General features: G+C 36.8%; 1 long non-coding RNA gene across 1 annotated transcript in view; it reads left to right on the top strand.

The window, feature by feature from the left end:
* The window catches only part of LOC307194645, a 142,844-nt gene extending 128,868 nt beyond the window's left edge, over positions 1-13,976 (top strand). The window contains exon 3 of the long non-coding RNA XR_013830599.1: positions 13,822-13,976. This is a non-coding gene — a long non-coding RNA (uncharacterized lncRNA). The remainder of the gene's footprint in view (positions 1-13,821) is intronic.
* The last annotated feature ends 13,808 nt before the right edge of the window (positions 13,977-27,784 follow it).

Raw genomic sequence — 27,784 nt, 5'->3', positions numbered from 1 at the left:
AAGAAATCAAAGAGGAAATCAAAAAATACCTAGAGACAAATGACAATGAAAACACGACAATTGAAAACCTATGGGATGCAGCAAAAGAGGTTTTAAGAGAGAAATTTATAGCTATACAAGCCTACCTCAAGAAACAAGAAAAATATCAAATAAATAATCTAACCTTACACCTAAAGGAACTACAGAAAGAAGAAAACACAAAACCCAAAGTTAGCAGAAGGAAAGAAATCATAAAGATCAGATAAGAAATAAATGAGATAGAAACAAAACAATAGCAAAGACAATAAAACTAAAAGCTGTTTATTTGAGAAGATAAACAAAATTGATAAACCATTAGCCAGACTCATCAAGAAAAAGTAGGAGATGACTCAAATCAATAAAATTAGAAATGAAAAAGAAGAAGTTACAACAGACACTGCAGAAATACAAAGCATCCTAAGAGACTACTACAAGCAACTCTATGCCCATAAAATGGACAACCTGGAAGGGATAGACAAATTCTTAGAAAGGTATAACCTTCCAAGACTGAACCAGGAAGAAATAGAAAATATGAACAGACCAATCAATGAAATTGAAACTGTGATTAAAAATCTTCCAACAAACAAGAGTCCAGAACCAGATGGCTTCACAGGTGAATTCTATCAAACATTTAGAGAAGAGCTAACACCCATCCTTCTCAAACTCTTCCAAAAAATTGTGGAGGAAGGAACACTCCCAAACCCATTCTATGAGGCAACCATCACCCTGATACCAAAACCAGCCAAATTACTACAAAAAAAGAAAATTACAGACCAGTATCACTGATGAATATAGATACAAAAATCCTCAACAAAATACTAGCAAACAGAATCCAACAACACATTAAAAGGATCATACACCATGATCAAGTGGGATTTATCCCAGGGATGCAATGGTTCTTCAATATATGCAAATCAATGAATGTGATACACCATATTAACAAATTAAAGACGAAAAACCATATGATCATCTCAATAGATGCAGAAAAAGCTTTTGACAAAATTCAACACCGATTTATGATAAAAACTCTCCAGAAAGTGGGCATAGAGGGAACCTACCTCAACATAATAAAGGCCATATATGACAAACCCACAGCAAACATCATTCTCAGTGGTGAAAACCTGAAAGCATTTCCTCTAAGACCAGGAACAAGAGAAGGCTGTCCACTCTCACCACTATTATTCAACATAGTTTTGGAAGTCCTAGCCTTGGCAATCAGAGAAGAAAAGAAATAAAAGGAATACAAGTTGGAAAAGAAGAAGTAAAACTGTCACTGTTTGCAGATGACATGATACTATACATAGAGAATCCTAAAAATGCCACCAGAAAACTACTAGAGCTAATCAATGAATTTGGTAAAGCTGCAGGATACAAAATTAATGCACAGAAATCTCTTGCATTCCTATACACTAATGATGAAAAATCTGAAAGAGAAATTAAGGAAACACTCTCATTTACCACTGCAACAAAAAGAATAAAATACCTAGGAATAAACCTACCTAAGGAGACAAAAGACCTGTATGCAGAAAACTATAAGACACTGATGAAAGAAATTAAAGATGATACCAACAGATGGACAGATATACCATGTTCTTGAATTGGAAGAATCAATATTGTGAAAATGACTCTACTACCCAAAGCAATCTACAGATTCAGTGCAATCCCTATCAAATCAATGGCATTTTTTATGGAACTAGAACAAAAAATCTTAAAATTTGTATGGAGACACAAAGAACCCCAAATAGCCAAAGCAGTCTTGAGGGAAAAAAAAGGAGCTGGAGGAATCAGACTCCCTGACTTCAGACTATGCTACAAAGTTATAGTAATCAAGACAATATGGTACTGGCACAAAAACAGAGACATAGATCAATGGAACAGATAGAAAGCCCAGAGGTAAACCCATGCACATATGGTCAACTAATCTATGACAAAGGAGACAAGGATATACAATGGAGGAAAAACAGTCTCTTCAATAAGTGGTGCTGGGAAAACTGGACAGCTGCATGTAAAAGAATGAAATTAAACACTCCCTAACTCTATACAGAAAAATAAACTCAAAATGGATTAGAGACCTAAATGTAAGACCAGACACTATAAAACTCTTAGAGGAAAACCTAGGAAGAACACTCTTTGACATAAATCACAGCGAGAAATTTTTTGACCCACCTCCTAGAGTACTGGAAATAAAAACAAAAATAAACACATGGGACCTAATGAAACTTCAAAGCTTTTGCGCAGCAAAAGAAACCATAAACAAGATAAGACAACCCTCAGAATGGGAGAAAATCTTTTCAAACGAATCAACGGACAAAGGATTAATCTCCAAAATATATAAACAGTTCATGCAGCTCGATATTACAAAAACAAACAACCCAATCCAAAAATGGGCAGAAGACCTAAATAGACATTTCTCCAAAGAAGACATACAGATGGCCAAGAAGCACATGAAAAGCGCTCAACATCACTAATCATTAGAGAAATGCAAATCAAAACTACAGTGAGGTATCACCTCACACCAGTTAGAATGGGCTTCATCAGAAAATCTACAAACAACAAATGCTGGAGAGGGTGTGGAGAAAAGAGAATCCTCTTGCACTGTTGGTGGGAATGTAAATTGATACAGCCACTATGGAGAACAGTATGGAGGTTCCTTAAAAAAACTAAAAATAGAATTACCATATGATCCAACAATCCCACTCCTGGGCATATACCCAGAGAAAACCACAATTCAAAAAGACACGTGACCCCCAATGTTCATTGCAGCACTATTTACAATAGCCAGGTCATGGAAGCAACCTAAATGCTGATCGACAGATGAATGGATAAAGAAGATGTGGTACATATATACAATGGAATATTACTCAGCCATAAAAAGGAATGAAATTGGGTCATTTGTTAAGACATGGATGGATCTAGAGACTATCATACAGAGTGAAGTAAGAAAGAGAAAACAAATATATTAACGCATATATGTGGAACCTAGAAAAATGGTACAGATGAACTGGTTTGCAGGGCAGAAATTGAGACACAGATGTAGAGAACAAACTTATGGACACCAAGGGGGATAGCTGCAGTGGGTGGGTGTGGTGCTGTGATGAATTGGGCAATTGGGATTGACATGTACACACTGATGTGTATAAAACTGATGACTAATAAGAACCTGCTGTATAAAAAAAATGGAAAAATTAAAAAAAGGAAGAAAGAAAAAGTAGAAGCTCACAGAACAGATTTTGTTTGTGTGTGTGTGTGTGTGTGTGTGTGTGTTTAAATGAATAGCCTCAAGGAAGAGAGGGAGTGATAACAGGCAAACAACAAAAAAATATAGAGAGAAAAGCAATATTGCTTTGAAACTCCCCAACACGTATTTCAATGCATAATGTAAAATTATGTATTTATGCATATGTATAAACTGCAAAAATATATGGACACATACATTCTTGTAGGGCTGTTCATGTATGCTGACACATGAAAAAAATAAAACAGCAGAGAGAAGACTACAAAGTATATATGTTATAAGTCAATATTGGGAAAAAACAGAGAAGATACAAACAAATAGCCTATATATGTATAGTTATGTTGTGTGTATATATATTACCAAGGAGTCAGTACAAGTCTATTAACATTGGACACCTGAGGTAGGTGGAATGGATAGTAGAGTGAGGTGGGGAGGAGAGAGGATTAGTCTTTACTTTAAACATCCTTGTATTGTTGATTCTTTTAGAAAAAAGCATAAATTATGGAAAATGGCCAAGAAAGTTTAAAATTTATATACCTACATATAAGAATGTTTCTAAAAATAAAAACAACCCAGCAGTAATTATCACATGTATTCATCATTGCTCTGCAACAAGCTAGTTTTTTAAAAAATATTTATTTATTTATTTATTTATTTATTTATTTAGGCTGCTCCGGGTCTTAGTTGCGGCACATGGGATCTTTGTTGCAACATGTGGGATCTTTAGTTGTGGCATGTGGGTTCTTAGTTGCGGCACGCAGACTCTGAGTTACGGCACACATGTGGTATCTAGTTCCCTGACCAGGGATGGAACCCGGACCCCCTGCATTGGGAGTGTGTAGTCTTACCCACTGGACCACCAGGGAAGTCTGCAAGCGAGTATTTTTAATCCTGACAATATTTAGTATAAATAAATCAGATAAACCACCTAAAGCAGAATGGAGGTGGGAGAGTTTACAAAACGATTGTGAAAGAATACTCAAGGTGCATGTCAGTTATGAAATTTCTCTTATCATTAGTGGAAAATGATTTCCTTTAACAGAAAAGGGGAGTCTTGCCCATGGATGCCCAAACAACCAGTTGATTGAGACCCTAATAGTTAATCCATTGCATGAAAAAAGAAGCAAACTTTGTTGCAATAGCTTATCAACAGAAAGACAACTGAATAAAGACAAAGCAGAAGATGCAACAGTAATGATATATTCTTTCACTACAGAATGGGACCCCCTCTAGCCCTTAGTTTCTTCACTTATGAAATGATGGAGAGGGACTACTTAAATACTAAAGCACTAAAATTCTATAATTGGTTGGAAACTGTTCCTTGAAATTAAAAAAAACCCTGTAAAATTAACTTTTAAAATGTCAAAATTAGAAGGAGGAAAGAAAGTAGTGAAATGAAGAAGTTAGGAAGAAAGGAGGAAAAGAAGGAAGGGAGGGAGGAAAGAAGAAGTAGAAAATCTTGCCCTGATGTTTTAGTTGTTTTGCTAGTTTGTATACAGGTGCTGGAACATCATTACTGTTGTATCTTCTACTTTGTCTTTATTCAGTTGTCTTTCTGTTGATAAGCTATTGCAACAAAAAGTTTGCTGCTTTTTTCATGCAGAGGATTAACTATTAGGGTCTAAATCAACTGGTTGTTTGGGCATCCATGGGCAAGACTCCCCTTTTCTGTTAAAGAAAATCAATCTTTTCTACTAATGATAAGTGAAATTTCATAACTGACACACACCTTGAGTATTCTTTCCCAGTTGTTTTGTAAACTCTCCCACTTCCCTTTTGCTTTAGTTGGTTTATTAGATTTATTTGTGCTGAACATTTTCAGGATTAAAAAAAAATTAAGCAGGCTGATTTCTACACAGCTTATTGGACATTTGCTGACTCTTAACTCCAAGTTACTTAGCATTTCCTAGTTGTTAATTTCTTGAGTAAAAACAGAAATAGAAAACTTAGCTTTTATATTTGATACTTCCATAAATCATAAATGATGAATTATATAGAAAATGAAAGCATTTATTAATCATTTTAATTAGTGGCTAGGAATAGAACCTAAAACTAAAATTAGAAAATTATTACAGCATTATTTTCCACTTGCAGATTAAATGGAACATGCCATGTTTTCATTCTACTGTTTTACCCAGAGATCTGTAATACAATGTAGTTTTCCTCTGATTCAAGGGGTAAAACCAAGGATGAACAGATGCTACTGGTAATTTCAACACCAACACCCAAGTTCCAGATTTCTCCTCTCATAATACAAGCCAAAATTAAATACAGATTTTAAAATACATGTTATTCTTTTAATCTAGTAGCATTTCTAGTCCTCACTGGTCAGTTCCCATTTTTAATCTACTTTCAACAGATCATCAACTTATATAGTATCACTTTTCCTTAACCAGTGATTTAACTCTCAACAGTTAATCCAAGGTTCAAACACCTAGAGCTATGGGTTTGTTTTTTTTTAATGTTTTTACTAATTATTAGTAAAGTCTTCCAATTCATTTTCCATTTTCCTGTTGGGAAAAGAGAAACCATTTCTCTGCCAAAATCATTCCATATTGGATACCAAATGATGTCAGGTAGCAGCTGTCCAATCTAAACTTTGGTGGGTAATTAGCAGATCCAATATCCAAAAGAAACAGGTAATTGTGATTCATGAATTTGTTGCCAGGGCAGATACTTTACAGCTCACTTATCTTTCCCTAAAGAGGGAAACTGCCTAGAGCTTTGAGTAGTAAAATGCTGTTTTCTCCTTGTTTAAAGAGAATGGCTGTGTACTATGTGGATGTTCTTGGCATTCAACGATTTATTTTCTTCCTCTTCTTCATCTTTCTCTTGGTGATGTTCAGAACAACTATGAAGTATGAAAATTTCACTCAGGCAGGAATGTAGAGGAATTCTGCTTGAGGAGAAATAGAGCAGCACATCTGCCTTGTGCTCAGGCCTAACAGATGGTGTACATGCAATGATAATCAATTATTTATAATATTTTAAAGCTTACAAAACACTTGTATACCTTTCTGTTATTTGTGCTTCACAGAAAATCTTGATGTTTGTATTCTTATTATTTCCATTTTACTCAGAACCCAAGTAACCTGAATTTCAGCGAATTCTCTCATGGTACTCAGTGAGAACATGGTGAGGATGCAGTTCTACTGTGTTCTTTCCTTTAAACTGTGAATGATTTTCGGGCAAGTAAATGTCTCCATGACTCCAACTTATTTCCCCTCCAGCCTGCCAATTTGACAGAAATTCCAACTGTTTGTTCTTGCTTTGAATCATCAGAGTCTGGGAGGAGACTCTGGACCTGCAGTTTTGTGATCTGCAAAAGATGCTTACAAACACCTGGGGACACCATGGCACAAAGTAAAAACATGTTGTTTATTTGAGATCTATTTGAGTTAGGGTCTTCCATACATGAGAAAGCGAACAAAGCACTCCTTCCAAGTACAACAATGGAAGAAGGGATTTTTTTCATGCTTCTGAACACTTCCTGTGTTGCACACCCTTGTCCCCCAATTCTTAGTCTGGTTCTTCTTACAAGCCCAATTCTCTTGCATGTTCTTCCTTCTCTGCTTCCACTCCCTCATCTCTTTCCAACCCCTCCCAAGCTTCAGTACTACCTTTTCATTTAAGACCCTCTTCTGCCTTTTCTACTCTGTGTGTACATACCCATCAGAAAGAAATACTGCTTTGGCACCTCTAGTGCATCCTAGTGGACCCATATATGACGATGAGAAGATTTTATACAAATTTTAGATTGCCTGGAAAAGAAAGTTGAGATACAAGATCGACAGTATTTCTTTTACCTCAAAATGGAACCCTCTCTTCCTCTTGTCAATGTATTGGTAAATGTAAGGAAAATAAACTGTGTGAGAAAGAATGGGGATGGAGAAGGGGCAGGTTGGGTGATGTGAGTGACTCAAAAATAGTGGAAGAGAGGAAAAAAACATTTTCTAAAGCATGGTCTTTTATCTCCAATGAACAGATACTTTTAAAACTTTAGTCTTACATTATGGTAGTAGATTCCAAAGAATAAACCAGTTTCCAAGTGGAAAAGTTACTATACCAAATATTAGCTAATGAAAGGTATTCCAAATCAAATTGAAAGCTTAGTTGTACAATTACCAGAAGTGAATTGTATTTGCTTTTCTTTATGTTTGAAGAAACTCCTGGTGGAAACTTGGCTACTCTTACATAAGAAGAACAATGGTGCAGCGTTTAATGTTTATTAAGTGCTTGTTATGTGCAAGGCATTATGTTTTTTTTAGCATTTTATTTAGAAAAGTTTTAAATCTACAGAGAAGTTGAAAGAAAAGGTGTTAGAGAACTTCCAGATGTAGGAAGGTAAGAAAGTTTTAGCAACTACCACCAGCATTCCTCTTAAGGATAATTATTTTTTTAGCCTGCATTTGTTGGATGGAAAGTGCAGAAGATAATTCCCTGAGAGTGTGGTCAATAGGAGAAAAAGCCAAACAAGTCGGAGTGGGGAGAGACAGAGAGAATAGGCTTACATGAAAAAAATCAAGAGGAATGTGGCAGTAAAAGAAGAGCCAAGAAAGAAAGAGAGATGAGGGGGCACAGAGAGACAAAAGAAGAGTTGACTCAACCATAAAGTAGAGTAGTTCAAGAAATTTAAAAATAGAATGTCCAATATTTAGTTTAAACTTGTTTGAATGTAATAGGCATTTGTGTTATTATTGTAACAGAGACAGGCCAGGGGCCAGCAAATTTCCTTTGTATAGTGAAACAATGTGAACTTTAGAGTTGGTTTCAGTCTTGTACTCCAGTTCTTACTTTCTTACAAGTCATGTCACCATGATCAGGTTCTCTGAATTTTTTTCCTCATCTATACAAATGGAATTGCCTCTCACAATAATTTTAATAAATGATATAAAGTGACACCTGCCATGTGTAGGTGTTCAGTCAATGTTAATTCCCTTTCTGTTCTATCGTGTTCTCTATAGCTCAGGTGAATAGGGGCACAATGAAATGTTTCTGCTTCAGGTATGGAGTCAAGCGAAAGTATTAGAGGAGTCTATGAATTAAGTTCTTAAGGGCTTTGGTGTTTTAAAAGTGTGAAAAACAAAATTCATCAAAATTTGGTGACAGAACCAGTTTTATAAATTATTAATTAATCAATAATTAATAGCACTATTAATATATAAATCACATATATTATTTTATCTATTATTTTTCTAACTTTTTAATTTTGCAAAAAATTTAATCTACCAAAAAGTTGAAAGAAAAGTACCTTTTGTCTATACATTCTTGCATATTTCTCTAGATCAGTGGTTCTCAACTAGGGGAGATTTTGCCCCCAGGGGACATCTGGCAATGTCTAGAGACATTTTTGATTGGATGATTGAGGGTGTTGCTGGCATCTGGAAGGCAGAGGCCAGAGATGTTACTAAAACATCCTTCACAGATTCACAGATCACCCTTCTCCTGCAATAAAGAATTAAAACAATGTCAATAGTCCCAATGTTGAGAAAACCTGATTTAGATTCAGTTATATACTCTTAATCTGTTAGGTTGAATCACACACAATTGTTGATATTCGACCATTTTAGATGTACAACAATGTCAATTCTAAATGAAACATTTTGTACATTTGCTACACTTTTTACATTTCTCTGTATGTGTGTGTGTACATTTGTGCATGTGTGTGTGATTTATTTTTTCTGAACCATCTTAAAGTATGTTACAGACATCATGACCCTTCACTCTTAAATACTTTAGCATTTATCTCCTAAGAACAAAAATATTCTCCTACATAAGCACAAAATAATGATCACAATCAAGAACTTTAAGATTGATACAATAAAATTATCTAGTAGATAGTTCTTCTTAAAATTTTTCCAACTGTCCCCCAGAAAGTCACTTCATAGTTTTCTCTTCCTCAATTCAGGGTCCAATCAGTTTGTCTCATTATTAGTAGAACTATTCTTAATGAAAATCCTTACTGGGATCCCAAAGTCATGAAGTCTTCATGTTTTGCAGAAGCTGTAAAACTAGAAGAGCCAAGTAGATGGAGATAGATGGCAGAGAGATATTTTTTTATATATATATTATTTTTAAAATTAATTAATTTTATTTTATTTACTTTTTTGCTGCATTGGGTCTTCGTTGCTGTGCCCGGGCTTTCTAGTTGCTGAGAGCGGGGGCTACTCTTTGTTGTGGTGCGTGGGCTTCTCATTGCGATAGCTTCTCTTGTTGCAGAGCACGGGCTCTAGGCACGTGGGCTTCAGTAACTGTGACTCACGGTCTCTAGAGCACAGGCTCAGTAGTTGGGGTGCACGGGCTTAGTTGCTCTGCGGCATGTGGGATCTTCCCGGACCAGGGCTTGAACCCATGTCCCCTGCATTGGCAGGTGGATTCTTAACCACTGCGCCACCAGGGAAGCCCAAGATGACAGAGAGATCTTAAAGGGCTGTTTAAGTGCGTCCACAAGTAACAGATGAATTTTAATGCAGACAAGAGTGATACAATGCTCTTAGGGATTATTTTGCATTCGGATTTCAAAAATCCTAATTCAAGTTCTTTTTTTTCCCCTGTTTTAAAAGAGAGCTTTGTACCAAGTCTACTTAAGGAACAGGGACAAAAGTAGTCTTTGAAAGATCATCAATTCCTCTTCCCAGTTCTGTTTGTTCAGAGAATTAACACCAGAAAATGAAGCTGTGCAAGGGGTGGGAGCTTATGCCTGTTTTAACTGGTTTGAAGGATTCAGATTCTGATAGTTAATATTACAAGCCTGTACAGTTTTCCTGGGCTCAGAGGCGAGTGAGACAGTAAGCCCCATCCATTTGGGTTGGCATACTTAAAGTTTGTATCCCCTCAATTGGATGTAGCCTGACTTATGTGGTGGTAAGTCTTGGTCTATCAATTCTAGCTGTTAAACTCTCACCAAAGGTAGGGGTCTTGTCTTCCCCCATTTATTTATGTCTTGCATTTTCTTTGTAATCTGGTCCTCTTGCTTTGACAAGAAAATTTTCTTTTAGTATTTCAAATGGTTTCTCAATAGTGCTACCATCTGCCCCAACCACAGGAAATAGCATTTCTAACCAGCACTTCTTTGTCATCATCTTAGTTTACATAGTACACATCTATGTGTATACTTATTCTATTAAAACATAATATATATGCTATATGTGTATTAAAGTTTTTCTATAGCTGTCTTACAGAACAACCACACTCATAAACAATATTTTTATTGACTTTTAGCTTTACCATTACATAATATTTTAGAAAAGGCCAGTATAATTCAATGGGGAAAAAACAGTCTTTTCAACAAATGGTTCTGGGGGGAACTGGATATCTATATGCAAAATAATGAATTTGGACTTTTACCTCACACCGACTTAAAAATTAGTTCAAAATGGGTCATGAACCTAAATAAGAGCTAAAACAAGAAAACTCTTAGACAAAAACCCAGGAATATATCTTCATAATTTTGGATTAGGTAATAATTTCTTAGATGTGACACCAAAAACACAAGTGATAACAGAAAAACTGAAAATTTTGACTTTATCAAAGTAAGAAACTTTTGTGCTTTAAGGAATACCATCAAGAAAACAAAAAGACAATCCGCATATCGTGTAACTAATAGGAGACTTTTATCCAGAATAAATAAAAACTCTTATAACTCCATAATAAAAAGACAAAGAAAACAAGTTTAAAATGGGCAAATAATTTGAATAGACATTTCTCCAGAGAGGTACAAGTGGCCAATAAGCTCACAAAAAGGTGACTGACACGATTAATCATTAGAAAAATGAAAATTTCAAAATCACATTAAGATACAACTTCACATGTGCTAAAATGGCTATAATAAAAAACCAAACAGTAACAGGTATTTCCAAATATGTAGACATGTTGAAACCCTTATATATTGGTGGTGGACATGTAAAAAATGGTATATCCACTTTGATAAACAGTTGGAAGTGCCTCAAAATATTAAACAAAGTCACTGTATGACCTAGCAATTCTACTTCTAGATATCTACCCAAGAGAAATGAAAACATGTCTACACATTAAAACTTGTATATAAATGTTTATAGCATTATTTATAATATCCAAAAATCAGAAACAACCCGCATATCTATTAACTGATGACTATATACACAAAATGTGGTATATTCATACAGTGGAATATTATTTAGTCATAAAAAGTAATGAAATACTAACATATGCTATGACATGGATGAGCAATGAAATATTATGCTAAATTAAAGAAGTCCATCACAGGAGACCACATATTATGTGATGCCATTTATATGAAATGTCCAGATAGGCAAATCCATGGAGAAAGTAGATTTCTAGTTGCCTAGGGTGGGGAAGGGAGAGTGGGGAGTGAATGCTAATGGGTAGAAGGCTTCTCTTGGGGATGATCAAAAATATTTTGGAATTAGATAGTGGTGGTGTTTGCACAATTCTGTAAATACACACTTCAAACTGGTGAACTTTAGGTTATATAAATTATATATAGGTAGAGAGTTAAATATAGGCAGAGAAAAAGTTTCCCTGATAAGTTAAGTATTTCCTTTCAAGCCTCTTTTTAACAGAAATAAATAATAGTAAGTATTCATCTAAAACTGGGGGATTGCTGTCTCTCAACATTAGAATGGAATAAATGTATTGTGATATATACATACAGTCAGAGTGATGTTCAAACTCTTGTGGCTTTGGCACTAACCAGCCAGAATAGAAGTGGACCCAATCAGAATGACACTGGCTGAAAATAACTGCAATGGACAGAGGTGTTCCTGAACATCAGCTCTGCATAGATTGGAATATCACACAACAATGCCAATGAAGAAACTATAGCTATAGGGAGGAGCATATATACAAATTTAGAAAGAAAAGCAAGACTTAAATAATTCATGCTATGTGATTCCATTCCTGTAAATTTCAAAAACAGATAGCACTTAATTATGTTGTTTAGGGATGCATTCAGGTGTGATAACACTATAAAGAAACAAAATTATCAATATGAGAATCAAGGTGGTGGTTATCTTTAGAGAGAAAAGAGGGTGATCATTGGAGGTCACACGAACAGCTTCACTGAGCTCCTGGCAGTATTCTATTTTTTGATTTAGCTAGTGATGTCATGACATCTTTCTATAATTATTGATAAAGTGTCCATGTTTCCTTTATGTAATAAAGAAAAGAAAATTATATGAAGAGACCTGAAGACCTGGTTTAACATTGTGACTATACCTTTTACTAGTTGTATAGTTTTGGTTAGTTTGCTTTGCCTCTTAGAGAGCTTCAGTTTCTTGACTGTAAAATTAGGACGGTAAATATGCCTGACAGTAATGTTTCAGGATTAAAAGAGATAGTATATGTGAAACTGCTGAGTTCAGGGCAGCGGTGTGTGTGTGTGTCTGTGTTCTCTTACACACTGGAAAGTAAAGTACTCAGGAGGCAGATTAAGATTGCTTGTAGGAAATGAGGAACTAGTAGTGTGAGGGAGTTCTCAACTCTGTAAAAGTAGAATTGCTCGAAACGATACAGCTTATAAGAGATATGTCACAATGTAAAACTGTAGATTTAATTTCTGATTACTGTAACCAGAAAAGTTCCATAAAAGAGCAACTACAATGTGAATTCAGATGCCATGTGTGGAGAAATTAAAAACACCTAAAAAAATCTTGGAGAATTGAAAGTTTTAAAGAAACATGGTTTAAATCTAGAAAATCTTGGAAAGGGATGCATAAGGTAGAAATTTGACTTGTTTATTAAATCTTAAAACATTAAAAACGTAAACTGATAATAATCAGAATTACTACTCAGAGCAGAAAGCAATCTTGTAAATTTATGAAACACCAAGAGATGGTAGTGGACTCCAATAGGGTGTGCATGCTTTTCTCAATGACTGAGGCTTCTTGGAGAAGCTGGGACCAGTCTTCCCTTTCAGGGTGACCTCAAACAGCACACCCAAGCTTTTTCAGACATGTCCCTGGGGGTCACTATCAAACTCAGAATCTTGGACAGTGTGAACCAAGGGTATCATCCTCTGGGGCAATTTTCTCAATTAAAGATATGAAAGTATTTCTCTATAATAGAAACTTTTTTTTCCCTCATAGATACTGATTGTGTCTTTTAAAATAATTTTGAAACTTTTAAAAATAAAATGGATTAGTTTGTCAGAAACTGCTTCATGAATAACAGTTGGAAGTGGTTTTACTCTAATCAAAGGTGAATTGCTGAAAGGGTTTCCTTTAAAGTTACTTTTTTGACATTCCCTTCACCTTCTTGTCTCTAGCCTGATTCCCTCTCTCCTAACAGAATTCGCTCAAACTTTGTATGCTTTTGTAATTTTCCTAACACTACATAAAACGATGTAGATGAGGGAACAATGCAGACTCCTTCCATCTCTCAACTTTTTGAATTCTGGGAATCCTTCTAGCACCTTTAGTTCTCCTTCTGGGGCTAAAGCTTCCTCAAGTGGGGCTGCGGGAACAGCACCTGCTAACCAGGTGGAAAACACCACCGGTCCTGTCAGTGTTGGAAGGAATGTTGGTCCTCACTAGGGACTACAATGAAAATTTCAAAATTACTTTCCACAGGTGGCTATGATGAAGGGCTTTGGGATTTGAGCTTCTCTTGGAGAAAGAGCAGTGTTTTCACAGAAGAGATACCTGGTGGCCTGATAAAGGTAGGGAGGAGCCAGGTCTTTTTCAACGGTGCTTCAAAGCCTGTCCAGGCACATTCAATTTATGTATTCCAAAATGAATTCCCCTGGCAGTTGGAATGTTTAGTATCAGCAGGACCAATAGATTTTATCCACTACCCACAGCCCTAGTGTCCACGTTCCCATTAAACACATCTAATTCAAAAGCCGAGGGAGGCATGTACATATCAAGCTTAACTCTCAGCTTAATTCCCTTTGTCCTTTTAAAAGCTGCTCTTCCAAAATGAATTATAAATCAACCACACTAATTTGCACATTGAACTGTTATGTGTTCTTAAAGAGGAGCTTCTGGGAAGAGGCAGAAAGAAGATTTAATAAACGGAGAAGCTGCAAAGCTTCCAAAATACATAAATAAAATGAAGAGACAACATGTGTCTCCAGCCATCAGGAAAATAGAGGGCAATGATGGGTAACTTCCTGGGTAAATGTGATGAGCTGAGCCTTCTTCTCAGCCTCCTGGCAGGTTTCAGTGGTGGTGTCCTCATTTCTCTAGAGCCTTGAGCAGCCCTGCTCTGAGTCAGTGGGGATCAGACTATGGCTTCAAGGTAGATACTAGACGAAACTACCACCTACCACCCAGGAAGTTTCAGGGGCCATCCAACTCCTGCCTCTGCAGTTGATGTTATGGGCACTCTTCTCTTTTTTTTCTAACATCTTTATTGGAGTATAATTGCTTTACAATGGTGTGTTAGTTTCTGCTTTATAACAAAGTAAATCAGCTATACATATACATATGTCCCCATATCTCCTTCCTCTTGCATCTCCCCCATCCCTCCCTATCCCACCCCTCTAGGTGGTCACAAAGCACCAAGCTGATCTCCCTGTGCTATGCTGTTGCTTTCCACTAGCTATCTATTTTACATTTGGTAGTGTACATATGTCCATGCCACTCTCTCACTTCATCTCAGCTTACACTTTCCCCTCCTCGTGTACTCAAGTCTATTCTCTACGACTGCCTCTTTATTCTTGTCCTGCCCCTAGGTTCTTCAGAACCTTTTTTTTTTTTTAGATTCCATATATATGTGTTAGCATACGGTATTTGTTTTTCTCTTTCTGCCTTACTTCACTCTGTAAGACAGACTCCAAGTCCATCCACCTCACTACAAATAGCTCAGTTTCGTTTCTTTTTATGGCTGAGTAATATTCCATTGTATGTATGTGCCACATCTTCTTTATCCATTCATCTGTCAATGGACACTTAGGTTGCTTCCATGTCCTGGCTATTGTAAATAGATCCGCAATGAACATTGTGGTATATGACTCCTTTTGAATTATGGTTTTTCTCAGGGTATATGCCCAGTAGTGGGATTGCTGGGTCATATGGTAGTTCTATTTTTAGGTTTTGAAGGGACCTCCATGTTGTTCTCCATAGTGGCTGCATCAATTTACATTCCCACCAACAGTGCAAGAGAGTTTGCTTTTCTCCACACCTTCTCCAGCATTTATTTTTTGTAGATTTTTTGATGATGGCCATTCTGACTGATGTGAGGTGATACCTCATTGTAGTTTTGATTTGCATTTGTCTAATAATTAGTGATGTTGAGCATGCTTTCATGTGTTTGTTGGCAATCTGTATATCTTTGGAGAAATGTGTATTTAGGTCTTCTGCCCATTTTTGGATTGGGTTGTTTGTTTTTTTGATATTGAGTTGCATGAGCTGCTTGTAAATTTTCAAAGTTAATCCTTTGTCAGTTGCTTCATTTGCAAATATTTTCTCCCATTCTGAGGGTTGTCTTTTCATCTTGTTTATGTTTTCCTTTGCTGTGCAAAAGCTAAGTTTCATTAGGTCCCATTTGTTTATTTTTGTTTTTATTTCAGTTTCTCTAGGAGGTGGGTCAAAAAGGGTCTTGCTGTGATTTATGTCATAGAGTGTTCTGCCTATGTTTCCTCTAAGAGTTTTATAGTGTCTGGCCTTACATTTAGGTATTTAATCTATTTTGAGTTTATTTTTGTGTATGGTGTTAAGGAGAGTCCTAATTTCATTCTTTTACATGTAGCTGTCCATATTCCCCAGCACTAGTTATTGAAGAGGCTGTATTTTGTCCATTGTATATTCTTGCTTCCTTTATCAAAAATAGGATGACCATATGTGCATGGGTTTATCTCTGGGCTTTCTATCCTCTTCCACTGATCTATATTTCTGTTTTTGTGCCAGTTCCATACTTTCATGATGACTGTAGCTTTGCAGTATAGTCTGAAGTCTGGGATTCTGATTCCTCCAGCTCTGTTTTTCTTTCTCAAGATTGCTTTGGCTATTTGAGATCTTTTGTGTTTCCATTCAAATTGTGAATTTTTTTGTTCTAGTTCTGTGAAAAATGCCATTGGTAGTTTGATAGGGATTGCACTGAATCTGTAGATTGCTTTGGGCAGTATAGTCATTTTCACAATATTGATTCTTCCAATCCAAGAACATGGTATATCTCTCCATCTGTTTGTATCATCTTTATTTTCTTTCATCAGTATCTTATAGTTTTCTGCCTACAGGTCTTTTGTCTCCCTAGGTAGGTTTATTCCTAGGTATTTTATTCTTTTTGTTGCAATGGTAAATGGGAGTGTTTCCTTAATTTCTCTTTCAGGTTTTCATCATTAGTGTGTAGGAATGCAAGAGATTTCTGTGCATTAATTTTGTATCCTGCTACTTTACCAAATTCATTGATTAGCTCTAGTAGTTTTCTGGTAGCATCTTTAGGATTCTCTATGTATAGTATCATGTCATCTGCAAACAGTGACGGTTTTACTTCTTCTTTTCCGATTTGGATTTCTTTTATTTCTTTTTCTTCTCTGAGTGCTGTGGCTAAAAGCTCCAAAACTATATTGAATAATAGTGGTGAGAGTGGACAACCTTATCGTGTTCCTGATCTTAGAGGAAATGGTTTCAGTTTTTCACCATTGAGAACGATGTTGGCTGTGGGTTTGTCATATATGCCTTTATTATGTTGAGGTAAGTTCCCTCTATGCCTACTTTCTGGAGAGTTTTTTCATAAATTTGTGTTTAATTTTGTCGAAAGCTTTTTCTGCATCTATTGAGATGATCATATGGTTTTATCCCTCAATTTGTTAATATGGTGTATCACATTGATGGATTTGTGTATATTGAAGAATCCTTCATTCCTGGGGTAAACCCCCCTTGATCATGGTGTATGATCCTTTTAATGTGCTGTTTGATTGTTTGCTAGTATTTTGTTGAGTATTTTTGCATCTATGGTCATCAGTGATATTGACCTGTAGTTTTCTTTCTTTGTGACATCTTTGTCTGGTTTTGGTATCAGGGTGATGGTGGCCTCGTAGAATGCATTTGGGAGTGTTCCTCCCTCTGCTATATTTTGGAAGAGTTTGAGAAGAATAGGTGTTAACTCTTCTCTAAATGTTTGATAGAATTCGCCTGTGAAGCCCTCTGGTCCTGGGCTTTTGTTTGATGGAAGATTTTTAATCACAGTTTCAATTTCATTGCTTGTGATTGGTCTGTTTCTATTTTCTATTTTTTCCTGGTTCGGTCTTGGAAGGTTGTGCTTTTCTAAGAATTTGTCCATTTCTTCCAGTTTGTCCATTTTATTGACATATAGTTGCTTGTAGTAATCTGTCATGATCCTTTGTATTTCTGCAGTGTCAGTTGTTACTTCTCCTTTTTCATTTCTAATTCTATTGATTTGAGTCTTCTCTCTTTTTTACTTGATGCGTCTGGCTAATGGTTTATCAATTTTGTTTATCTTCTCAAAAAACCAGCTTTTTGTTTTATTGATCTTTGCTATTATTTCTTCATTTCTTTTTCATTTATTTCTGATCTGATCTTTATGATTTCTTTCCTTCTGCTAACTTTGGGGTTTTTTATTCTTTCTCTAAATAATTTAGGTGTAAGGTTAGGTTGTTTATTTGAGGTGTTTCTTGTTTCTTCAGGTAGGATTGTATTGCTATAACCCTCCCTCTTAGAACTGCTTTTGCTGCATCCCATAGGTTTTGTGTCGTTGTGTTTTCATTGTCATTTGTTTCTAAGTTGCGCACTCTTCTCTTAACTCACCTATGATTTATGCTTCTTGTTGGCTCTCTCTATCTCCTCTAAAGGCATCTTTGTGTCACTAGACTATTTTTCATGGTACCATTTCTGTTTTAACAAATTCCTACCTGCCCTCATCTTCTGTGCCATCAACTTCCCCTGACTTTAATGTTATATCTCTGTTGTCAGTATCCAGGTTTTTCTGGGGAGCTGGAACCCAGAATTTCTGCCTTTGAAAAGTCATTCCATGGACTCTTATTTTTGCCAAGCTGAAGTATGCATTGCATGTGTCATCCTTAGGAATCAGGTTCTGTGGAGTTAACTAGTGCTTTTCAAAATGTGGTCCACAGACTGGTGCCCAGTTTTGAACTTTGTGTTACTGGTCTGGGAGGAGCATAGCAGAGAATTGAAGAGCAAGCATTTCACAAGTTATCAGCAGTCTGGCATTGCCACCGCACTTAAGCATGGAATTGTTATTGCAATAATTCCTTTAAAATTTATTTTACAAAAGTATCAGCCTCTGATGGATTGCACATTTTACAAAAGTTTTCACTGCTGTAATGACATGCCTAGCTTAGCTCTTCCAATTCAGCTTGCGTGAGCACACTGAACTGCAGCACCCTGTGCTCGTCCCCATACTTCAGCTCCTCACTCCTAGTCATGCACTATGGAATTATTATTTTTTCACTCTTCCTCCATGAATGCATTTAGTTTTCCAAATTTTAGGTCTCAGTGGGGCATGAGCAGTCTTCAGTATTTTAGCTGAATTCACACAGGGTCTCCTGTTCCCCACTGTCATTCTTCTCTCTTCCCTTTTTTTCATCCTCTTAATGTGCATAGTCAACTGCATGCCTTTAAAAGCCGTAATAGTCTTGCCCTCTCCGTCAGGTCGCCGCATTCTGAGTTTGCCTCCACATCTCTGGCCTTTCTATTCCCAGGAGCTCACAGCATATCTAAACAGGTGTGAAAAGGGCTGCATGACACCCCTTCAGTCATCAGACTAATTCCAGGGAAGTTACATGCCTCCTAGGCTATAGTTCTCCATGACTTTTAGTAAAAAGTTAACATCCATTCATTTGAAAATAACTTGATTTTGCAAATATAGAATGACTTGATGGAAAGAATAAAAGCACCATTCAGAGTCTCTCTACTTCAACTATTTAGTGAAAGCTGTCACAAGAGGGATGAGTGACATATTTGAATGAGTTCTTGGGGTTTTCTCTGCATGGGGCAAACCCAGGATCCAGCAGGAGGCAAACCAGCTGCAGCTTGTCATATATCAGTCAATTATCCTAATGATATTTTCCCCACTAAAGAGCATGAATCTAGATTGCTCTTATATTTTATGAAGATTACACTTCATCTACTCACAAATATTAACTGGATTCTCTCCATGTTGAGTCCAGCCTCTGGGGTTTGGGGGTCACTGCAGGTGCATGAGTGCCGGCAGAGGGGGAGTTGGAGACTGGCAGCAAGTGCCTTCCTTCTCTGCATCTCCAGCTCCTGCTCTTGTGAGGACAGTATTTGATTAGTCCTTTACAACCTGTTTCTCCTCAGATACAAGGCAAATAGCGGAAACCACTGTGCCAGTTCTGGTTGTCAGTCCTTTGAACACTGTGGGATCTGCTGGAGGAATGTGAAATAAATACCAAAAAAAAAAAGAGGCTGCTTTATGGATCTTTGAATGTGGTGTCATGGAAGGAAACTGTCTTAGAAATCAGTGCTCAAATTGGACAGTTTGTTAATTACATGAAAAAATTTTTTGTATTAGAATGAATCTTTAACCTAGTAATAATTTCAAGCCAATGCCCTCCACTCAGTATAAAATGACAGTGTCAGTGAGACATAATTGAAATCTAAGACCTGGATTCTGACCTCTCTTAGCGATTAGTCCATGCAGCCGTCATTCCAGTGGTTGGGTAGTAATTGCGTCTATGTTCTGAACAAACGTTGATGTGAATGATGATTTTTTTCTTTTAATTTTCTCCCTAGACTTAAATAAATATTAATAATTGTTGCCCCTTATTCTAACTCATCTTTGCTCAGGAATTTGCTCAATGTTACATTGGTGACTGGTCATGTCTATTAAACCATAATGTTAAAGGGCTAATCTTGTCAGTTTACACCTTAAACCATGCTCCCAAACTCTGCCATGCCATTGCCTCTGATAAGGTGGAATAGAATGGCTAATTCTATTAGTCAGAGCAAATTTGAATTACTAATAAAAAGGTAACTTAAAACACTTGTCCCCATAAAATATTTCAGGAGCATTATTTTCATATATCATGGATGTGGCATGAATATACTTTAGTGTTTTATTATCAAATCAGGAGCATTTCAGAAAGAAAGCAAACCATCATTTTTTGCTTTGAAAAATCATAATTTCATTTATTTTCTCTTAAACATCACTATTTAAATGCAAAACAATAATGGTTTACAGTAGTTCTAGCTAAGGTGAGGTGGAGTAAGTGGCCATGGCATGATTTAGTAGGAAGAGAAACGGAATAAGATTTTGCAGCACTCACTTCTGATATAGCCTCTCCTGCTAAGAAATGGGGCCATGGGTGAGCCAATTGACTGCTTTGTCCCAGAGTTCTCATTTTTCAAAAGGGTAATGATCACTGCCTTAGATCATTTATGGACTTTCATGTCAAAATGAAGTAAAAGAGTAAATGTGAAAGCTGTAGCTTGGACCTCAAAAAAGAGACATTAACTTTGTCAGTTTAAGGATGATCCACATACAAGGATAAAATCTGACTATTTGTTAGGGAAGGGAAACCACTGTGGAAAATTGGGAAGGACATACTTTATTCCTTGAATGTACAGGATATTTTTTGGGGGCCTTCTGGAGTCTTTCCCTGCTTCCCCTCTTCAACAGTGCTAATTTCCATTCTAGGATCTGTATTCATATAGGGAAGGAAACCATACCCCTACAGCACTAGGTGTTGGGCAGCGCTGATAAGAATAGGCACACACTTCTCACTGAGGCTGGAATGGGTTTCTCCTCATCACAACCCTTGAGTGACATATTGGGGAAGCTTCATCCCTAGTGTTAACTTACAGAAGCTCATGGAACCCATCTTCTTCCAAGTATCAGTATGAATACTTTATGTTGCAAAGACTCAACTCACCTGGGTTTAAGAGGAAAGAAAGGGGTTCTGAGTTAACTGTAATAGTGACAACATTGACCATATGTGGTTCTGGCAGTAGGAGGAAATGAAACTGAGGGTACTCATTATTTAACTCCATTATACCTGTAACCTGCCTTCACTGATCACTTTAATTATTGCTATAAAAGACTTGCCTGTCCTCCAAGCATTATGTAGCCTAAACAGTAAGATGTTTTACCCAAGTTGTTTTTTTAGGAACTTTTAGTCAGCTATGTCCAGTTTGAGCTTGAGCCCCTCACCTTCGGGGAAGTGGATTTGAGATTTGTTCTCCCATCTCCTCACTTGGCTGCCTTGTGAATAAACCTTTTCTGTCCTGCAAACCTCGATGTCTCAGCATTTGGTTTGCTACACATGGGACAAACGAACCTGCTTTGGTAACAGAAGTGTCTCCCAGGGATGTAGCAGTGGCTCTGACCACCCAACAGCCTCTGGCCCTGGGTCACAAACTCAAATGCCTGCAAAAGCTAAAGAGGAAAAAACGATGAAGAATTATAGAGGGATAAGGGATTGGTGGGGAGTAGAGCAAATTGGAGCTGTGTGCTCACTCTAGCCTACTATTACCACATGGGAATATGGACTCACATACAACTGAGCTTTTAATTTTTAAAGGGAAATCAGAGGTCCATATTTTTATGTGAAATCATCTGGTTTTTAGATATGGGCTCAATAATAATTTTAATAATATACACAGTACATATGAAACAGGACGTGTCTTTCAGCTAGATTTGTCTGTGAATGACCAGTCTGTAGCTTCTGCTAGATTTTCCTTCCCAGAGTATTATCAAACCAGGTTCATTTGCCTGACCAATGCTCAGCAAGCCAAGCCCTGAGATGCCAAGATTTTCATAGAAAGGATTTATTCAAGAGGCAGCCAAGTGAGGAGATGGGAGAACAAATCTCAAAACTTCCTCCCCAAAGGTGAGGGGTTCAGGATAATTATGGGTTAAAGAAACAGGGTGGTCTGAGATGTGGGGCAAGATGATTGGAGGTGAGAAAAATGTCAAGTAATTGCTGCTCTGCATAGGTGTATCTGAGTTACATGCTTCTTCACAGGACACATATTCAGAAAATGGTGGCATTAGCATGATCTGAGGGTGGAGTTTTTGGCCCGCTGACATCAAAAGATCATCCAGCAGACACTCATGCAGGCCAAGTTGAATCATCAGTAGTCTCAATTAATTTGAACTGGGCAGGACTAGTCCCCGTTCCTGAAAAAAGCAACTTAAGCAATCATTACCATAGCAACCCATACATCAGAGGTGCTGTCTATAGGGGGCAGTTAAAGGAATCTTGTGTTATGTTACCTAAGCTACACGAAGCTTGGAGGCTATGCAACTTAAAGAACAATTAAAGCAAGCTTGATCAGGGAAGGCAGGTTACAAGATAGTATTTACCAAGCAAATTACATTTTAAGGGATATAACTGGTGACTGCCCTCAGTTTCAGTCCTCCTTATCATTTGACCATTCCTCAGTCTTGAGGGAAGAGGGGTGATGACTGCTCTGGCTACTTCCTGGTGAAGAAGGGTGCAGGTATAACAGAGGTCGAGGAATGAAACTTTGAACCCACTTGGAAATATCCCTTTGTACTGGGCTTTGGCCTTATGCTCTGCATAATCAGGATCTTAATTCCTTGGTCTGCTGTTTTGGTGCAGCATCTTATAGCACATTGTATTATTAGGTACCCAGTTAGAAGTAGGGGGAAGAGTAGCAACCCAAATTTTAATTAATCCTGGAACATAGATCTTATTCCCTGAGGAATGAGAGAATAGTCCTGAAAAACAGTCTGGGCCTGGCACTTCTGAGGATACTTGTTGTAGCCAGATTTTGTCTCTATGGGTCTCCACTTCAGCAGAAGCATTAATGTACACACAATAAGAGGTAGCACACACTCCACCATGTTCAGCTAGTATATAGTGCAAAGCTATATGGTTATCTAGGACTACTTTAGCTACTGAATCAATTTCCTTTTGCTGGGTAGCAATAGCTGTGGCAGTCTTATTTATGATGCCCAGGGCAAACAAAAGATACCTAATCATATGTTCATGTGATCCAATTCCCCACCATGGTAAAAGTATTCTACCAAACATATACCAAAATCTGTCCTCTTGATATCCAGGCAGGTAGTCATCCCTTGTCATTCTGGAGAGCAGTTTTAAAGAACCAGTCCAATGCTGAGTTGCATTGAAGTTATGGACAGACAGGGAATGGCTAAGTACCCTAGTAGGCAGGTGCCTCTGATTCACCAACTATCCAGACATGTATAGTCCCAAGATTGATTATTAGAATCTCAGACAAACGTATACACCGAGGGGGCACACAGAATGCCAGACATATTGTTAAAATTTAGACTTTTATTTTTGGGGATTTCATCTAAGACATGGTCAAGCCAGGGGTCATGGTAAGGCAGTGTCCAGGAGGAATAATTAAATCTGCAAATGGGCAGAGGTGTGGATAGTGTCCTTGAGTCTGATACAGTTCAGAAAATTCAAGTTCTCAGTTATACAGGAACGCAACTGAAACTACATCTACAATAACCACCTAGCTCTATCATTTCTTCAATGGTTAAAGCGGATGTACAATGTATATTTGACAGGCTGCAAAATAGGCTATTCTGGTTAGCATAAAGTTTAAGTCATATTATGTATAAGCCAGATTGACTTACCTATACCTCAATATGTGAACATTTCCTCCACCATTTCCCCCTTTTAATTGCAAATCTTTCAATAGAAAGCATTTATGAGCAAAATATTTGTCCCTCAATGCCAGGGTGGTTGCTGTCTACCCTGGATCCATCATGTCCCTTGGTGTTAGGCTTCTTTTTGTTTGTTTATGTAAGTATGTGTGTGTATATATATATATATATATATATATATATATGTATATATACACTAGTTATACACAGTGGGGGGAAACTAATCAGACATAGTGAAAAAGCACAGAGGTATGCCAACAGGGAAACATTTCATAGCCTATGCATTTTGTCAATTATATAAAATTGTCCCACAAACATTACACATGAGCTTTAAGCATTGGACTAAAAATAAGCAATGATATATGCATGAGTAATTACACTATGTGACAATTTCACAAGAGAATTTTTCTTCCTCCTGAATATTAGGGCAAAAGTATTAGCTATAAGTCAAACAATAACTTTCCATTTTGATAGGGAGAAAAACATTTGATAAAGAGTACAATTGAATTAGTAGGATGGGTGTTACAGTCCTGGTATGGATTCTTGGATCAACTGTCTATTACTGCTGTCATCTTCTTTTTATCCTGGTGTGGGTGTTGTTTCTCCTCTCTTTGAGCATTGTTTTAAGGTGACTTTGAGGTCAGCAATATTTCTATAGACCAGTCCATCACAGAGGCCCATCTTAAGTGAGAAATATGAATTCGAGTCAGTTCTCTTCAGTTTCACTGTGCACGAGCTAGTTAAGAATATCTGATAAGCCTGCTGGGAACCTAAGACTTTCCAATTTCTGGAGGGACCAGATAGAAAAGATAAATGCTTCAATTCTACTTGCAAAAGTAGAATTTACCAAGTTTCTATAAGTCATAATTAGCTTAAGAGAAAAGGTTTCTTTATATCTGGAAAACTCAGATGAAAAGCCAGTAATATTTCAGACAAGAACCATAAAAATTATAACCATATTCATCAGTTCACTCAGTCCTATGTAACTAATCTTTGATCTTAATCTTTTGTTAACAGTTTTATGAAGCCATCATATTTTCCATTAGAATTCTTTAATTTCTTACTCACTTCAGCAGTATGATCTGAAAGTTATCAGAAACCTGTACTTGTCAAAAAGTCCTTTCTATAAATATTCTTGAAGATAACGCATTTTTGCAAAAGCATCAGAGTAAAACAGTAACTGTCTATGAATGACAAAAGACTTAAAAAGGCAGAGTTAAAGACCTGATTACAATGCAATTGACAAAGAAAGTTGGTTATTGCTGTGACATACGACACTGTAATATAACTAGAATTATGACTGATAACATTATACCAGGACATATCCGAATTTTAGAAATTTCATATAATTTCTAGAGCTCTTATATTAATGACATTTACCCATACAATACAATCTAAGAAGGTTTATCACCATTCATTTGACAATGCTTCCCATGTAATTTAATATACCAAATAAGCCTAATTAGTTTAACCTTTCTCCCTGAGATGCTTCAGGGGCCCTCTGAAGCATCCCAAAGTTATCTAGAGGTTAAAAGAACTTCAATTAAAATTTGATTTGGGGGAAGTTTGTTAAAAATATCAAAAAGGTATGTGAACACTTGGTCAAGTAGGATCATAGGTCACTGTGAAACAATACTTGTTCACTTAAAGTGAAAATGAAAGATTTCAAAAACAAATACAGAAAGTTACAACAGATCACTTAAGAGGTAAAAAAACAAAAAAACAACCCCCCCAAATAAAAAAAGTAACTTGCAATCTCTTATTGAAAGTATCAAATGTTTTCCAAGAAAACTTTGTTCTCTTAACAAAGAGAAAACCAAATTCTAGTTTTGTACAACCTTACCTTTAATATCAAAATTCATTTACTTAATTAAATTCAATCTAATCTTAGCCAGTTCTGACCATGCACAAAATTCCTTTCTTAGGGTTCCTTTTCCATAAGCCTTCCATAATTTCCTGTATCCATATTAGTTTGTCCCTTATTTTCTTTTCCACTTAGAAATAACCAATTTTAGGACAAAACTACTTTCTTTTCCCTTAACAAATCACATTTCCATTCCTCATACCTTCTTTTACTGAAAACACACATCCTACTTTTCTTGCATACTGAAATGTAGCCCTTATTATTTCTAGTAGCTTTACTTACGTATATATTACAATTAGGAAATAATCTGGATATTCAATGCATTCCCATCATTTAACTTAATTTAGCAAGTCTAATGGTTTCAAGTTACCGAAAAAATCTGGAGAAACTATTTTTAAGTAAACAGTACTAAAATATAACTATTCCTAAAATGTTTACCCCAAAACTTTTATCTCATTTACATTATTTTACTTAAAATTTCATCATATCTAGTTATTTTTCTTGCTGATAAATTTTTTTTGCTGAAATAATATGAACTTATTTGACTTTTGGTAAACCTAGGTAAAAGAAAGGAATTATACTTAATATTGATGACTCTAAAGACATTTCTGTATTAATTAACCAACAACTTAAACTTGTTTTCATTCATTAAAGGTTAATCCTAGATCATATGATACTTTACAAAATTTATGCTAGTTTATATTACATTTAGAAAAATTTGATATTTGATTTGTAATCTCTTACTTTCTCTTTAGCCCATTAAATATAGTTCGTTTACAAATTGATTTTGGTGAAACCATCTGGAGGTAAAGACATAGACATACATACACCCAAATAGACACAGACAGATCTCACAGTTTTCTGAGTTGAGTTTAGAAAGACTTCTTTCTTCCTTTTTTCCTCTCAGTCTCAGAAATTGGAGATGGTCTAGATAACAGTAGGATAGGAGTTCCTGAGAGCTCTGGTAGAATATTTACACTTCAAAGGCACAGGGAGAGAAATGCAAGTTTCTCCTAGAAAGCCCACTTTCTCTGTGTACACAAACCCAGTTTTGGAATGTCACAAGAGCCCCATCTTGGCCATTTTTCCTCTGCAGCCTAAAGAACATTGTGGCCATGTGGTGTTATAAACAAGTATCATCTTTTTTGCTTTCATGGATTAATAATTGAAAGTCACCCAATTTTGGAGAATACAGCCTAGAGAGCTTCAAGGGGAACTCAAATGAACATTTCCCATTTTGAAGGGGTTTTTTTGCAGGTGGCCACAGTAACAAAGTTTTTCTAAGGGTCCTGGTTACACCCTGGCTGTGTGATCCTTGCATAAACTATTGAGAGCTGACAGGCAAGTGAGCCCTGATGAGCTGCCAATGCCAACTGCTTTCCTGTGAACAATGAAGGCCTGAAAAGATGTGTTTTCTTAATGGGGGTCCCTATGAGGCTGTTACACATTTCAGTTGGATGCCCCGACACCTCCATAAATTCCCCAGTTACCTGGGAACATCCCAAAGGACCAGAGGGAACAGTGCCTCTTTTCTTTGGAGTCAGAAGACCCTCATAAAGTTGATTCCTAGGGGAATTTTGCTACAGCCATCAAGAAACTCAGCCTTAAATAGCCAATTCTTAACAAATAAGACCATCAAATGTAGATGGGCATAAACAAACAAGGCCAGAACAGAGACATGCCAGACCAGAGATGAGAACCTTTGGATTCAAACCCAGGTTTAGGGTAACTCAGCTGCTGTACCCTTTCATATTGTCCTTAAGGCATGCCTCGAACACACAATCCTACCAGAATCCCCTCGGGTGCATCTTGAACCCATGGTCTGGATGAAATTATCAGACAATTTAGACACAGATACTTTTTAACAAGGTTACTCACCCAAAAGACATTTTTCAGATCCAGAAGCCATTTCTCAGCTGCAATGCAAAATTATGTACAAATGCCAAAGGTCAGAGGCTGGGTGCTGGAGGAAATTCTGGGGACAGTGCCTGGAACAAACAGGCCAGGCAGCTGTTTGGACTCCTCAGTAGTCTCTCAGTGCTGCCAAGGGGCCCATGAACTACAGCAAATGGTTCATCTAGACTTACCTCCTGGCTGATTTTCCAAATTTGTTACCAAAA

The sequence above is a fragment of the Stenella coeruleoalba genome (assembly GCF_951394435.1).
Source record: "Stenella coeruleoalba genome assembly, chromosome: 11".
Taxonomy (NCBI): domain Eukaryota; kingdom Metazoa; phylum Chordata; class Mammalia; order Artiodactyla; family Delphinidae; genus Stenella; species Stenella coeruleoalba.
The sequence above is the reverse complement of the archived record's forward strand: the minus strand, read 5'-3'. Positions and strand labels throughout refer to the sequence as shown.